Source organism: Procambarus clarkii, chromosome 73 (genome assembly GCF_040958095.1).
Source record: "Procambarus clarkii isolate CNS0578487 chromosome 73, FALCON_Pclarkii_2.0, whole genome shotgun sequence".
NCBI lineage: Eukaryota > Metazoa > Arthropoda > Malacostraca > Decapoda > Cambaridae > Procambarus > Procambarus clarkii.
The window spans coordinates 28319253-28332602 of NC_091222.1; the positions used below are offsets into that span (position 1 = coordinate 28319253).

Here is a 13350-nt window from a genome sequence, read left to right on the forward strand (position 1 = left end):
GGATGTGTAACCAAAAAGGAGGCCTGGTTGAGGACCGGGCCGCGGGGATGCTAAGGGCCGAAATCATCTCAAGATACGTTGATGTATAAACGTGAACTATCAGGGGAAAGCACGAAGCCATTACGACTATATAGCACTTGGAAGGGATCAGGATAATTATTTGGGATGGGAGGAAAGGAATGGTGCCCAACCACTTGGACGGTCGGGGATTGAACGCCGACCTGCATGAAGCGAGACCGTCGCTCTACCGTCCACCCCAAGTGGTTCTATATCAGTGTTATACATAGAGGCTGTGAACACCCGGTGGGAGCCTTTGGGCGAGCGGACAGCACGCTGGACTTGTGATCCTGTGGTCCTGGGTTCGATCCTAGGCGCCGGCGAGAAACAATGGGCAGAGTTTCTTTCACCCTATGCCCCTGTTACCTAGCAGTAAAATAGGTACCTGGGTGTTAGTCAGCTGTCACGGGCTGCTTCCTGGGGGTGGAGGCCTGGTCGAGGACCGGGCCGCGGGGACACTAAAGCCCCGAAATCATCTCAAGATAACCTCAAGATATATAATGTCTCGTTCAACATTTGCATTACTATTCTATATTTTTATTTTCTAAACCACTTTAACAAGATTTCTCCGACGCCAAGACCATGAATGGCAGTGCTTGAGTAATGCTCAATGCTCATTACTCCATGAGTAATGAGCGAGTAATGCTCTCCTTCGTCAGATAAATATTGCAGTTACTGATTTCCTTTGGGGCGAATCGGCGATGGCTTGCATAGATACTGATTGGAAGCCAATCAGGGGCCAGGGGGATGTGTACAAAGTTATCTGGGTTGCATCCGTATGTTAATCAGACTTCAGGAACCATAAATCCAAAATGCAAGGTTTCCTATCAAGGGGAATCGAGCCCATCAGATTCTTTGAGAATTATTGGACGATCAGACAATCATGAAACCTGTCAAACAATGGTGAAAAATAAAGAATACTGAACAAGAATGAACAATGTCAATTAAGACTTAATTTCGAGTGTGAGAGATGGAACAATGGCAACTAAGACTTAATTTCTAGTGAGAGATGGAACAATGGCAATTAAGACTTAATTTCCAGTGTCAGAGATGGAACAATGGCAATTAAGACTTAATTTCCAGTGTGAGAGATGGAACAATGGCAACTAAGACTTAATTTCTAGTGAGAGATGGAACAATGTCAACTAAGACTTAATTTCTAGTGTGAGAGAGACTGGAACAATGGCAATTAAGACTTAAATTCCAGGGCAAGGGAGATGGAACCACCATCGACTTTACAAATAATTACCTTTTTTTAAGTAGTAAATTGGACAAAGGTGTATAACCTATCGAGCTGTGACCTTATAGTAATCACTCTCTAAAACCAGTTTAAAGTTCAATGGCGACAGTAACTGGCTCGTGGATTGTGTCAAGGGGTTATCTTGAGGTTATCTTTCGGGACTTTAGTGTCCCCGCGGCCCGGTCCTCGACCAGGCCTCCACCCCCAGGAAGCAGCCCGTGACAGTTGACTAACACCCAGGTACCTATTTTACTGCTAGGTAACAGGGGCATAGGGTGAAAGAAACTCTGCCCATTGTTTCTCGCCGGCGCCTGGGATCGAACCCAGGATCACAAGTCCAGCGTGCTGTCCGCTCGGCCGAGCGGCTCCGGGGTGAATGAATAGCATTTATACTCAGCCTCCATCTCTGTTATATAGAGATATATATATATATAATATTCATATATTTGATTACGTCAGTTAAATATGGTTGTGTGTCTTTGAGGATGTGTGTGTGATGATATTTGTGCTTTTCCAGCTGTTGGCGCAGTGTGGCACTCCATCGGGTCCCGAGTGAAGAGAGAATTTACACAACAGAAGATGGTTTAAAACTACCATTTTTCCACTAATTACTCTGGGTAACTACTGTTCAAATGTTCAACTCATCCTCAAGCTCGTCCCCCCCAGACTCGTTCTTCAATTTTAACGTATCGTATACAAATAGGTTTGTTTTTATTTATGGATTATTATACATTAATAGTTCCATTATTGTGTGTGTAGTTAAGAGTAGTTTGGTGTTTAGTTAGAGTGATTTAACCCATCCAGCAGTCGACCCCCACAGACGCATTCATTAATTTTTACACGTTATTCATTCGAAAGGAGAATTGTCTAAAATATAAAATATTATAAGCATATTGCACGTATAAGCATAGGTTAGGTTAGGAATTTAGGTTAGGAATTTAAGTTAGGTATTTAGGTTAGGAATTTGTTAGGTATTTAGGTTAGGAATTTAAGTTAGGTATTTAGGTTAGGAATTTAAGTTAGGTATTTAGGTTAGGAATTTAAGTTGGGTATTTAGGTTAGGTATTTAGGTTCTGTTGTCGATGATTAGTAGTACGTTGACCTGCATGAAGCGAGACAGGCCGGCCCCATTGGCTGGGCGAGACGGTAGATTTAATATCCCAAAGTAGCGTCACTAGGCAGCATAGTGATGGCAGTTTCCTATGCTGTAGGTGCAGCATAGTGACACCAGTGGGTGTAGGTGCAGCATAGTGATACCAGTGGGTTTTGGTGCAGCATAGTGACACCAGTAGGTGTTATCTTGAGATGATTTCTGGGCTTTAGTGTCCCCGCGGCCCGGTCCTCGACCAGGCCTCCACCCCCAGGAAGCAGCCCGTGACAGGTGACTAGCACCCAGGTACCTATTTTACTGCTAGGTAACAGGGGCATAGGGTGAAAGAAACTCTGCCCAATGTTTCTCGCCGGCGCCTGGGATCGAACCCAGGGCCACAGGATCACAAGTGCAGCGTGCTGTCCGCTCGGCCGACCGGCTCCTACCGGGGGGGTGGGGGTGTGTAGGTGCAGCATAGTGTAGCTATAAACTAATTTCATTCTATTTCCTCCTACAGGACAAATTCCTCCTACGACGTCAACTACATTCATCTGAAGCTGTAACACTTTCATCTGTTAAGAGCTCCTCCACTCTCAAAAATATTTAAGACTTATCAAAATTGACGTAAAATTAGCCTCATCAATGCTGCCTATTCGGCTCCTGCAATGTAGATTTGTAATCCGTCTGTAACCTTCGGTAGGCTCTTGGAACGTGCTTCAGACTCCCGACTCCAGGAATATTTCCTTCACAGTACAATGTTATGAAGTCCTGCATTGGATAGGTCTTCGCGTATCAATGAATTTTTATCTACTTAAAATGGCCACTGGTTCTAGCTCCACTAAATAAGTCAGACCCAAAGTGAAACTCAATATTTAATAGTTTTATTTATAATATTTCCTGATGTGCTGGAGAAATAGATTTTTGGGGGCTTAATTAATGGTATTTCAGTATGTGATTAATGAGTGCAGAGAGTTTGATACCATAAATTGAAATGGGGAATTTGAAAAGTGCAGGGCGGGGTTGGGCAAAATGTTACATAGCCTTCTCGGTTTGGTGCCTTCTTTTGATACCCCCCTCGTCGCTGAGCTGGTTGATGCCGTGAGGGGGGCTTAGTGGGCGGCTGCTGGAGTGTGATGCTCCTTGGGGCAAGTCCTCTGTCCTTTTCTAGCCTTGTGCTCCTGCTGCCGTCCTCTACAATTGTGCTGAGCACCTTTTCTTTCCTTCTGTTTCGTTTTTCTCCCCTCTCTTCTTCCTATTTGCTTGTCGTTTGCTGCCGACCTTTTGCTTGGTTTGGAATATTTCTTTGGACTACTTCTATTTTGACGCCCGGGTGCTTGAGGAGGCATACTCTTGCACCCGTAGAACTGTAGTACCCAACGTCTCGAGCGAGGGGAACCTTTTATTGTCAATCCCCCTTTCGTCGCTGAAGCCGATCTCGACGGACTGACGGTTCTTAAGGTGGCGTTTGTGGGGCGTATACTCACGACGCACCCCTAGGAGGCCCCAGCATGATCGGCGATAGCTTCCTGTTGGGTGTCCTGCCTCTAATTGTGGCTCCATGGTGGGTGTGGGGGCACATTCGTGGATGAATTTCTTTCTCTTCGTCTCTATGTCGTTGAATGTTTCCGTTGTACCCTCTCAGGCTCGTGGGGTTGGCGACCAAGCCCCCGAGTCGGTCCTGTATTGGAAGACCAGGCTCTGTAGCTCCCGCTGCGTTGGGCCCAGACCTTGCTCCTCCTTTGACCATCCTGACTTGTTCCCCCAGCTCCCCTCCCTCCTCTGTGGTTGGGTTCGAGCCTCCAGCCCCCGGTGGTGACCACTTCGTCCCCTGGTGCGGCTAAGTCTCTCGTTGTGACTACTGCGCGTTTTTGACCCCTCTTTCTCTATGGGTTCTCAACGCCGTTCGCGCCCAAGCCGCACTCGCTCGATTCCTTCCCGTGCTGATGCGTATCAGGCCTTGTTTGGTCCTGCTTCATGGGCCAAATACTTTGATCTCCTCCCTCTTGATTCTGCGCCTCCTGATGATTTCTCCCTCCATCGGCATCTTGTAGATTCCGTGGATGCGTCTGTTACTTTCAACCCCACTCGTCTTGGTACACGTGTCGTTGCTGCTCCTTCTCAGGATGCAGGTTCCTGCTTGGCTGCCTTATCCTGCCTTGGCGAGATCCCTGTTCGGGTCTCCAAGAACGTTGTGATGAATGCCAGTGTTGGCACTATTCTCCTCCCACCTCATGTTGCAACCGGTGTTCAGAATCTGCAGGATTGCCACGATGATATTCGGCATATCGTTGATGCCCAAGGCCATTCTGTCCTCCGGGTTGAATCGTTTACTCGTCCCCCTCGTGGTCGTCGCCGTCAACCCCTTCGCGTTGTGAAGATCACCTTTGATGGTAGGACCCTTCCATCCTCTGTCATTTTTACTGGCGCTAGGTGCTCTGTCCAGGAGTATATTCCTTCTCCTCGACTTTGTAACAAGTGCTGGAGGTTTTGGCATGGTTCCCTCCGCTGCTCTGGGACTGTCTCTCTCTGTCCTTTGTGTGGGGGTGAAGGTCACTCTAAGTCGGAGTGCACTTCTCCCCAAGCTCGCTGCCTCCACTGCGGTGAGGCCCATCCTACCTTCTCCCGTGCCTGTGTCCATTACAAGCTTGAGGCAGCTGTCCTCAACCTGAAGCACCGGGAGCGTTTATCTTGTCCTGAGGCGAGGCGCCAGGTTCGCCGGCTCCTGCCTTATGCTAATATCTCTTATGCTCGCGTGTTGCGCTCTTCCTCTCCTCGTCCTTCGCACCTTCCTCAGACACACAACCGTTTCCGGGCCTTGGACCCTGATACGCCCACTGCCCCCTCCTCTGTTGCTTTGTATTCTGTCCCGATGGGTCCCCCTCCTGGTCCTCTGTCTGGGGTTCCCCTTCTTTCTACCCGGTCTGTCGTGTCTCCTGTGTCTTCTTCCTCGTTCCCCTCCGATCCTCCTTCCCATCCTCTTCCTCCATCTCTCGGCTCTCCCCGCCGCCTGTCGGTGCAGACGGATGTCCATCGCTCTCCTACCGGCCGTCGTGTGTGCTCTCGTTCAGCTTCTCCTGTTGAGACCCTGGAATCCGTTGCCCAGTACGTGGTTGCTGGGACACCAGTCTCTTTAAGTCAGAAGCGTAAGCCTGGCTCCTCTCCTTCCTCCTCCCCGGCGGGTAAGAAGGCTTCGCTTTCTTCCTCGGCCCCTACTTGTGGCTCTGTTGCTCCTTCCCCTCCCGTTTCAGTGATTGTGCCCCCTGTTCCTGCTATGGAGGTTTCTTTGGCCCCCCGCTTCCCTTTCGGTTGGTGCTCTTGCTGGGGTGCGCTCCCCTCTTTCTACTCCCCCTCTTCCTGCTGCAGTCCTTGACTGCTCCTCTCCGTTGTGTCCTCCTCTTCCTCCTCCTCCTCCGGACCCTGCCCGCCCACCTCTGATCTGTTCTCCCGTTTCCTTCCCTCCGTCTTTGCTCAGTTTACCCATACCCCCTAACCCTGACTTTGCTGACCCTGATCCCGACCCTGATATTCTTTAACGTGCTCTGTTGGTCTTTCGCCTTTGTTTCTTCCTTGTTCTCTGTTTTTGTCCTTTCTCTTCTCGTCGTTGTCCATTCTTCAATGGAACGTTCGAGGTTATTACGGCAATTTCCTCGAACTCCAACTTCTGATTTCGCGGTTTTCTCCCCTTTGTGTCTGTCTCCAGGAGCCGATGCTTGGTGCTCGTCCTGGTGGTTTTCGTGGCTATTCCTTTCTCTCTCCCCCCCCCCCCCAGCCGTTGCTGGGGCTTCTAATTCTTCTGCTCTCTTGATTCATGCTGATGTTCGCTTTGTTCCTTTACTTTTTCCTTCGCCTCTCCATTGTTCTGCTGCTCGTATCTTTGTGGGGAAATGGTACACAGTTTGTTCCATTTATCTACCCCCGAGTGTCCCGCTTTCTCTTCCTGATTTGAAACACCACCTAGACTCCTTGCCGGAGCCTGTGCTCCTGCTGGGTGACTTCAATTGTCGTCGTTCTCTTTGGGGTGACGTTCTGATGAATACCCGGGGTCGCCTTCTTGAGCCGTTTCTCCTCTCTTCTTCGCTGTCTCTTCTGAATTCTGGTGAGCCCACTCATTTGGACTCTCGGACTCGGACCCTTTCTTGTCTTGATATTTCTCTCTGCTCTTGTTCTCTTTACTTAGATTTCACGTGTCAGGTTCTTGATGACCTCCATGGAAGTGATCATTTCCCTATCCTTGTTTCCTTTTTCTCTTTTCGCCCTTCCCTCTCTTTCCGTAGGTGGCAGTTTGCTAAGGCAGACTGGACCCTATTTACCCTCATTGCTGCTCTCTCTGCCTCTCTCTCGCGCTCTCCTTTTTCATGACACTGTCTTCAACGCTGCCCTCCGCTCTATTCCTCGGTCTTCCTCTCGGGGTCCACGGAAGTGCGTTCCCTGGTGGAATGCGGACTGTGCTCGGGCTGTCCGCTGTAAGCGTGCAGCCTGCAAGAGGCACCGCCGTAGGCAGACGACGGATTCTTTTCTTTTCTTTTGGAAAGGGAGTGCGGTGGCCCGTAGGGCCATCCGTACGGCTAAACGTGAATGTTGGGCATCTTATGTCTCAACAATTACGTCCGAAACCCCTCTGACCCAGATCTGGAAGCGTATCCGCAAGATAGCGGGTAAGTTCGTTCCCGATGTTTCACCGGTCCTTCACCTCCATGATACTCTTGTGGCGGACCCGTTGCAGGTCGCTTCCGAACTGGGTTCCCACTTTTCTTCTGTTAGCTCTGGTCTTCATCTTCCCCAATCTTTCCTTCTTTGTAAACCTGTCCTTGAGTCTCGTCCTTTAGATTTTTGCACTCATCTTCAGCTTCCCTATAATGATCCCTTCTCTCTCTCTCTGAACTTATTTCTGCCCTGGCCCTCTGCGGTTCTACGGCGGCGGGCTCCGATGGTATTCACTATGAGATGCTTCGCCCTCTCCCTCCGTGCACGTCTCAGTATTTTGTGAGTCTGTATAATCGGATGTGGGAGTCGTCGTCAGTCCCTGAGGACTGGCTCGATGCCGTTGTCCTCCCTGTTTGCAAACCGGGGTCTCTGGGTACTTCCCCTAAGGCCTTTCGCCCTATTGCTCTCACAAGTTGTGTCTGGAAACTCTTTGAACGTATGGTTAACGTTCGTCTGTTGTGGTTCCTGGAACACCATCACCTCCTCTCCCCTTCTCAATTTGGTTTCTGCAAGTGCCACAGCACGACAGATGTCCTGGGGAACTTTGAGGTCTATATTCATACTGCTTTTATTGCGAAGACCTCCGTTGTTGGCGTCCTTTTTGACCTTGAAAATCTTACGACACCACTTGGCGATATCATATTCTATCTTAGCTTAATTCTTTTGGCCTTCGTGGTCATCTCCCTCTCTTTCTCCGCAGCTTGCTCTCTCGTCGTTCCTTTCGGGTGCGCGTTGGTACCGCTCTCTCTGCGTCTTTTCAGTAATACGAAGGTGTTCCCCAGGGTAGTGTTCTGAGCACTACTCTTTTTCTGGTTGCCCTCAATGGTCTTCTTTCCTCTCTTCCTTCTGGTGTCTTCTCCGCTCTCTATCTCGATGATTTTACCCTTTGCCATCAGGGTGATGATTCGCCTCTCCTTCAGCGCCGGATTCAAGTTGCAATTGATGCCGTGTTGTCTTGGGCCACCGATCATGGCTTCAAGTTGTCAACTTGTAAGACTTGTGCCATGACTTTTACGCGGAAACGGGTCGTTCTTCGTCCCTCTTTGTCACTTTATGGGCATCCCCTTGAATACAAAGATTCCGCGAAGCTTTTGGGGTTATTCCTTGACACTCGTTTGTCTTGGTCTCCCCATATCTCTTACCTCCATGTTGAGTGCTCTAAGGCCCTTACCCTCCTTCGGGTCTTGTCCCATACTTCTTGTGGGGCAGATAGGCGCACTCTCCTTGCTTTACATTCCTCTCTCGTCCTGTCTAAGCTCGATTATGGTTGCCCTGCTTACTCGTCTACTTCTCCTTCTACTCTTCGCCGTCTTGATGCTTTGCACCATAGTGGGTTGGGCCTCAGTTCTGGTGCCTTTCGTTCGAGTCCCATCCTTAGCTTGTATGTTGACACTGGCTTCCTGTGTCTCCTGGACCGCCGTGATCGCTACTGTCTTTGCTATCTTGCGCGGTCCTTACAACATCCTTCCTCTCACCTCTGTCGTGCTTTAACTTGTACCCCTCCTGCGGTTCCTGTTCCTCTTCACCACCTCCCTCTTTCTGTGCGGTTATCTCGCCTACAGGATTCTCTTTCCGTTCGTATTTCTGATGATTCTCCTCGTGTTGTTCCTTCTTTGCCCCCGTGGAGAGTCCCTCTTCCACGGTTTTGTACATCCTTGACCCGTATCACTAAAGCTTTTACCCCTCCTACTGTTCTAAAACGCCTTTTCCTCGAGCACTTTTCTTCTCACTGCCGCTCCGTTTCTGTCTTCACCGATGGGTGTAAGTCTGCGGATGGTGTTGGGTAGTCTGTTGTTTTTCCTGATCGCACTTATATGTGTTGCTTACCTCCGGAGAGTAGCATGTTTACAGCGGAGCTTTATACTATTCTCTATGCTGTTGGTCTCCTGCTTTCTCGTTGTCAGTCTTCCTTTGTAGTTGTTGTTGACTCTCGTAGTGCCCTCATGGCTCTCGGGTCCTTTAATCCTGTTCATCCAGTAGTTGTCGAGATCCAGCATTGGCTGTTTCTTGTTCACAGTAAATTTAAGTCGGTTGAGTTTTGTCGGGTTCCCAGCCATATTGGTGTGTCTTTAAATGAGCGTGCAGATGCTGCCGCCAAGGAAGTTGTCCGCTCTTGTCCCATCTCTCGTAAAGGTATTCCGTATTCCGACTTTTACCCGGTTATCCATTCCTCAGTCCTTACCCGTTGGCAGGCTTCTTGGTTGTCTGTTACTGGTAAGAAGCTACGTTCTCTTAAATGTTGTGTTTCCTCGTGGCCGTCCTCCATCCACCATAACCGGCGGTGGGAAACAGCTGTGGCGAGGTTGCGTATTGGCCATACTCGCTTAACCCATGGTCAGTTGATGGAGCGCCGCCCTGCTCGTTATTGTCCTAGTTGCATTGACCCTCTTACGGTCGTGCATGTCCTTCTTGAATGTCGTGACTTCCAGGACGAGCGTGTGTCTTGCTTTCCGACCGCCTCTCGCGGTCACCTGTCCCTCGATAGAAATGTTGGTGACTCGGATACTTTTGATATCGTTCGCCTTATGAGTTTTTGTTCCCGTATTTGCATCCTTGGTGATATTTAGCGCCCTCTGATTATTTTGCACATTTGCTGGTGCTACATAGCCTTCCCGGTTTTGTGCCTTCTTTTGATAATTACTTACTTAGTTTGTTTCCCGGTTGCTGCGTGCTCCGGTGTATGTTGTAGGTGTTCTTTGTATGGCTGGTGGGTGTGTGCGGTTCCTGTGTATTTGTGTGTTCGGTTGTGGATGTCGTATGCGCTTGTGTATGTCATATTGTGTGCCCTTCAGGCTGTTGGCGAGTGCTCTTTGTTCTGTTGTGCCATTTTGTTTTGCCTTCGTTTGTTATGGCGTGCTTTACCTGTTGTACGTGTTTGTTCTTTATGTTTTGTGATTGTACTGTTATGTTCCCTGTTGTGCCTTTGATGTATGTTTTGTTTTGTGATGTTACTGTGTTTGCTAGTTTGCCATTGTATTCTACTTTGTGGGTTGTTTTATGCTGTATTTTTCTATGCCTTTATCATGTTTGTGGTTTATTGTGAAATGCTGTCGGTCCTTCTGGCCGGTGGTGTATTGTTTTCTTTGGTTGTGTTCTGTATTGTGTGTTTTTGTATTGTATTTAAGTTCTATGCTTTGCATGTAAAAAAAAAAAGAAAAAAAAAAAAAAAAAATTGTTCCCCAACACACCCATGTGTCGTATTAGGTAGTAATCGTATCAACGAGATCTCTGGAGAAGGCTTGTACATTCATTATTGTGTAATCTTGATACCATTTTGATATACCAATAATAAAGTGGTCATGCAAGCCATATGGAATATTCATTTTCCGATGGCATTTTCTGTTGCGAACTCGTTGGAAGAAGTGGTTAGAGGTGTTTGTTTTGGTTTAAACTGTTAGTAGATATAGGTATGGGAATTGATTTGGAGGAAGGCGATAATAAAAGTATGTGTTTGTGGGAGAAAGGAATTGGGAAAATGATCAGGGAAAGAGAAGGGCCTCAAAATAAAAAATCACTTAGGGATATTACACTAACAGTAGAAGTCTAAGAAATAAAAATAACGAATTAAATGCACTTGTCTGCACAGAAAAAATAGATATTATTGCACTTATCGAAACGTGGATGAATGTAGAAAATATAGAAATATTAGCTGAATATCAAATAAATGGATTGAAAGTATTTCACACAGATAGATATATTAGACGAGGAGGGGGAGTAGGCATATATGTTAGGGACAAATTGAAATGTAGTCTCAAAGAGGGAATCAAAACTGAGCCACACACACAAAGTATTTTGATAGAAATATACGAAAAAGCAAATAATAGTATAATCGGATTTATATATAGGGCACCAAATTTAGACAATGGAAGCAAAGCATCTATGGGATGAAATATGTAAGGCATCTAGATTTAACAGTATTTACGTCATGGGTGACTTTAATTTTAGTGGAATAAACTGGTTGAACAAGACGGAATAGTGAAGCAGAAGATTTCCTAGAATTGACGATTGGTTTCTTACGCAACACATTACGGAACCAACACGGGAAAATAATATTTTAGATTTAGTGTTAACTAACAGGGAAACACAAATTAATGACATCGAAATAGGGAGTGAGCTAGGGAACAGTGATCACAAAGAAATGAGATTTAGCATAGAATGGAATAGACGTGTAGGAGAAATGTGTTAAAGTGGCAGATTTTCGAAAAGCTGATTTTAATAGCCTAAGAAATTATTTGTGTCGATTGATTGTAAACTCTTGGGTATGGGGTGTGGGCCAGTCTTGGAGCGAGACATGAACCCAGCGATAGGTGACGTAAATGGGGATTTCGATGTGGATTCAAAATATAACTGATTTAAGAATATTCTAAACAAAGCACAGGAACGTAGTATACCATACAAATTGAATAGATCGAATTCTAATGACCCAAAGTGGATAACAAAGAATTTGAAGAACCTTATAGGTAAAAAGAGAGTTTGGTACAAAAGCATTAAAAATGTGGAGGTCCCTTTAGAACAGGAAATCGTACAACTGGTTAGAAATGTTAGAAAAAGAGATAAGGAAAGCAAAAAGAAACTATGAAGTTCGCATAGCAGGGCAAGCAAAGACAAATCCTAAAGGGTTTTTTGAGTTATATCGTACTAAGACTAGGGAAAGGATAGGTCCATTAAAAACTGAGACAGGTCAAATAACAGATAGTGATGAAGAGATGAGTAGTAATTATAATACATATTTTGTATCTGTATTTACTAAAGAGGAAGTTAACAATATGGCTTCAGCCGAACAAGTCTATGTGGGTGGGGACGAGGACAGGTTGACGAGTTTAGCAGTTACCAGGGAGGATGTTCTTAAACAAATAGTAAAACTCAAACCAAAGAAATCCCCAGGGCCGGATGAAGTGTTTGCCAGCGTGCTTAAAGAATGCAAAGAGGAGCTTTGTGACCCACAGTCAACCATATTTAATAAATCCATAGAGTCAGGCAGAGTGCCAGAGTTTTGGAAAGTTGCTAATGTGATACCAGTGTTTAAGAAAGGAGATAGATCACTTGCGTCTAACTATCGACCAATTAGCCTAACGTTTATTGTGGGAAAGTTACTCAAATTTATAATAGCAAATAAAAATCGTCTTCATCTTGAAAAACATAAATGAATAATTAAGTCGCAACATGGTTTTATAAATGGCCGTTCATGTTTAACAAATTTGTTATCTTTTTATTCTAGCATTGTTGAGGCAGTTGATAGTGGTAAGGATTGCGATGTTGTATACCTTGACTTTAGCAAAGCTTTTGATACAGTGCCACATGAAAGACTGATTAAAAAGATAGAGTCTCATGGTATTGGGGGTGCTATATTAGCTGGATTAGGGCATGGCTATACCAAAGGAAACAGAGAGTTAGTATAAATGGAATCAAGTCAGAGTGGGAAAATGTTGTAAGTGGAGTGCCTCAAGGCTCTGTCCTGGGACCTCTGTTGTTTATAATATATATAAATGATTTAGATTCAGGTTTGAGTAGCAACATTTGCAAATTTGCCGATGATACGAAAATCGGTAGGGAAATTAATTCGGAGGAGGACTCACTATCACTTCAAGTTGATCTAGATAGGGTTTTGAAATGGTCAAAGGATTGGCAGATGCAGTTTAATGCTGATAAATGTAAAGTTCTGAGGTTAGGTAATGATGATAGAGTTACAAGATACGAGCTAGATGGTGTTGTGATTGCGAAGTCGGATTGCGAAAGGGATCTGGGAGTTATGATTAGTAAGAATTTAAAACAAAAGGATCAATGCATAAATGTTCGTAATAAGGCAAATCGGACACTTGGATTTATTAATCGCAGCGTTAGTAACAAGACACCTGGTGTGGTTCTCAAGCTATATCTTGCTCTAGTTAGGCCCCATTTAGATTATGCAGTTCAGTTTTGGTCGCCATATTATAGAATGGATATAAATTCACTTGAACGTGTCCAGCGTAGGATGACTAAGTTAATTCCCCAAATTAGAAATCTTTCATATGAAGAAAGATTAACAAAGCTTAAGTTGCATTCACTGGAAAGGCGAAGAGTTAGGGGTGACATGATAGAGGTTTACAAGTGGATGAATGGACATAACCGGGGGGATATTAATAGGGTATTAAAAGTATCAACACAGGACAGAACACGAAACAATGGGTATAAATTGGATAAGTTTAGATTTAGGAAAGACTTGGGTAAATACTGGTTCAGTAACAGGGTTGTTGATTTGTGGAACCAATTGCCGCGTAAC

General features: G+C 45.9%; 1 long non-coding RNA gene across 4 annotated transcripts in view; it reads left to right on the top strand.

The window, feature by feature from the left end:
• Window positions 1-13350, top strand: part of LOC138356539 (uncharacterized) — a 297073-nt gene that overhangs the window by 279798 nt on the left and 3925 nt on the right. For 3 of the 4 annotated variants that reach the window (XR_011224514.1, XR_011224516.1, XR_011224515.1), the window contains 2 exons: window positions 1815-1914; window positions 2905-3256. This is a non-coding gene — a long non-coding RNA (uncharacterized lncRNA). Of the gene's footprint in view, window positions 1-1814; window positions 1915-2904; window positions 3257-13350 lie in introns of those variants that run through there. The other variant, XR_011224517.1, reaches the window with a different exon arrangement.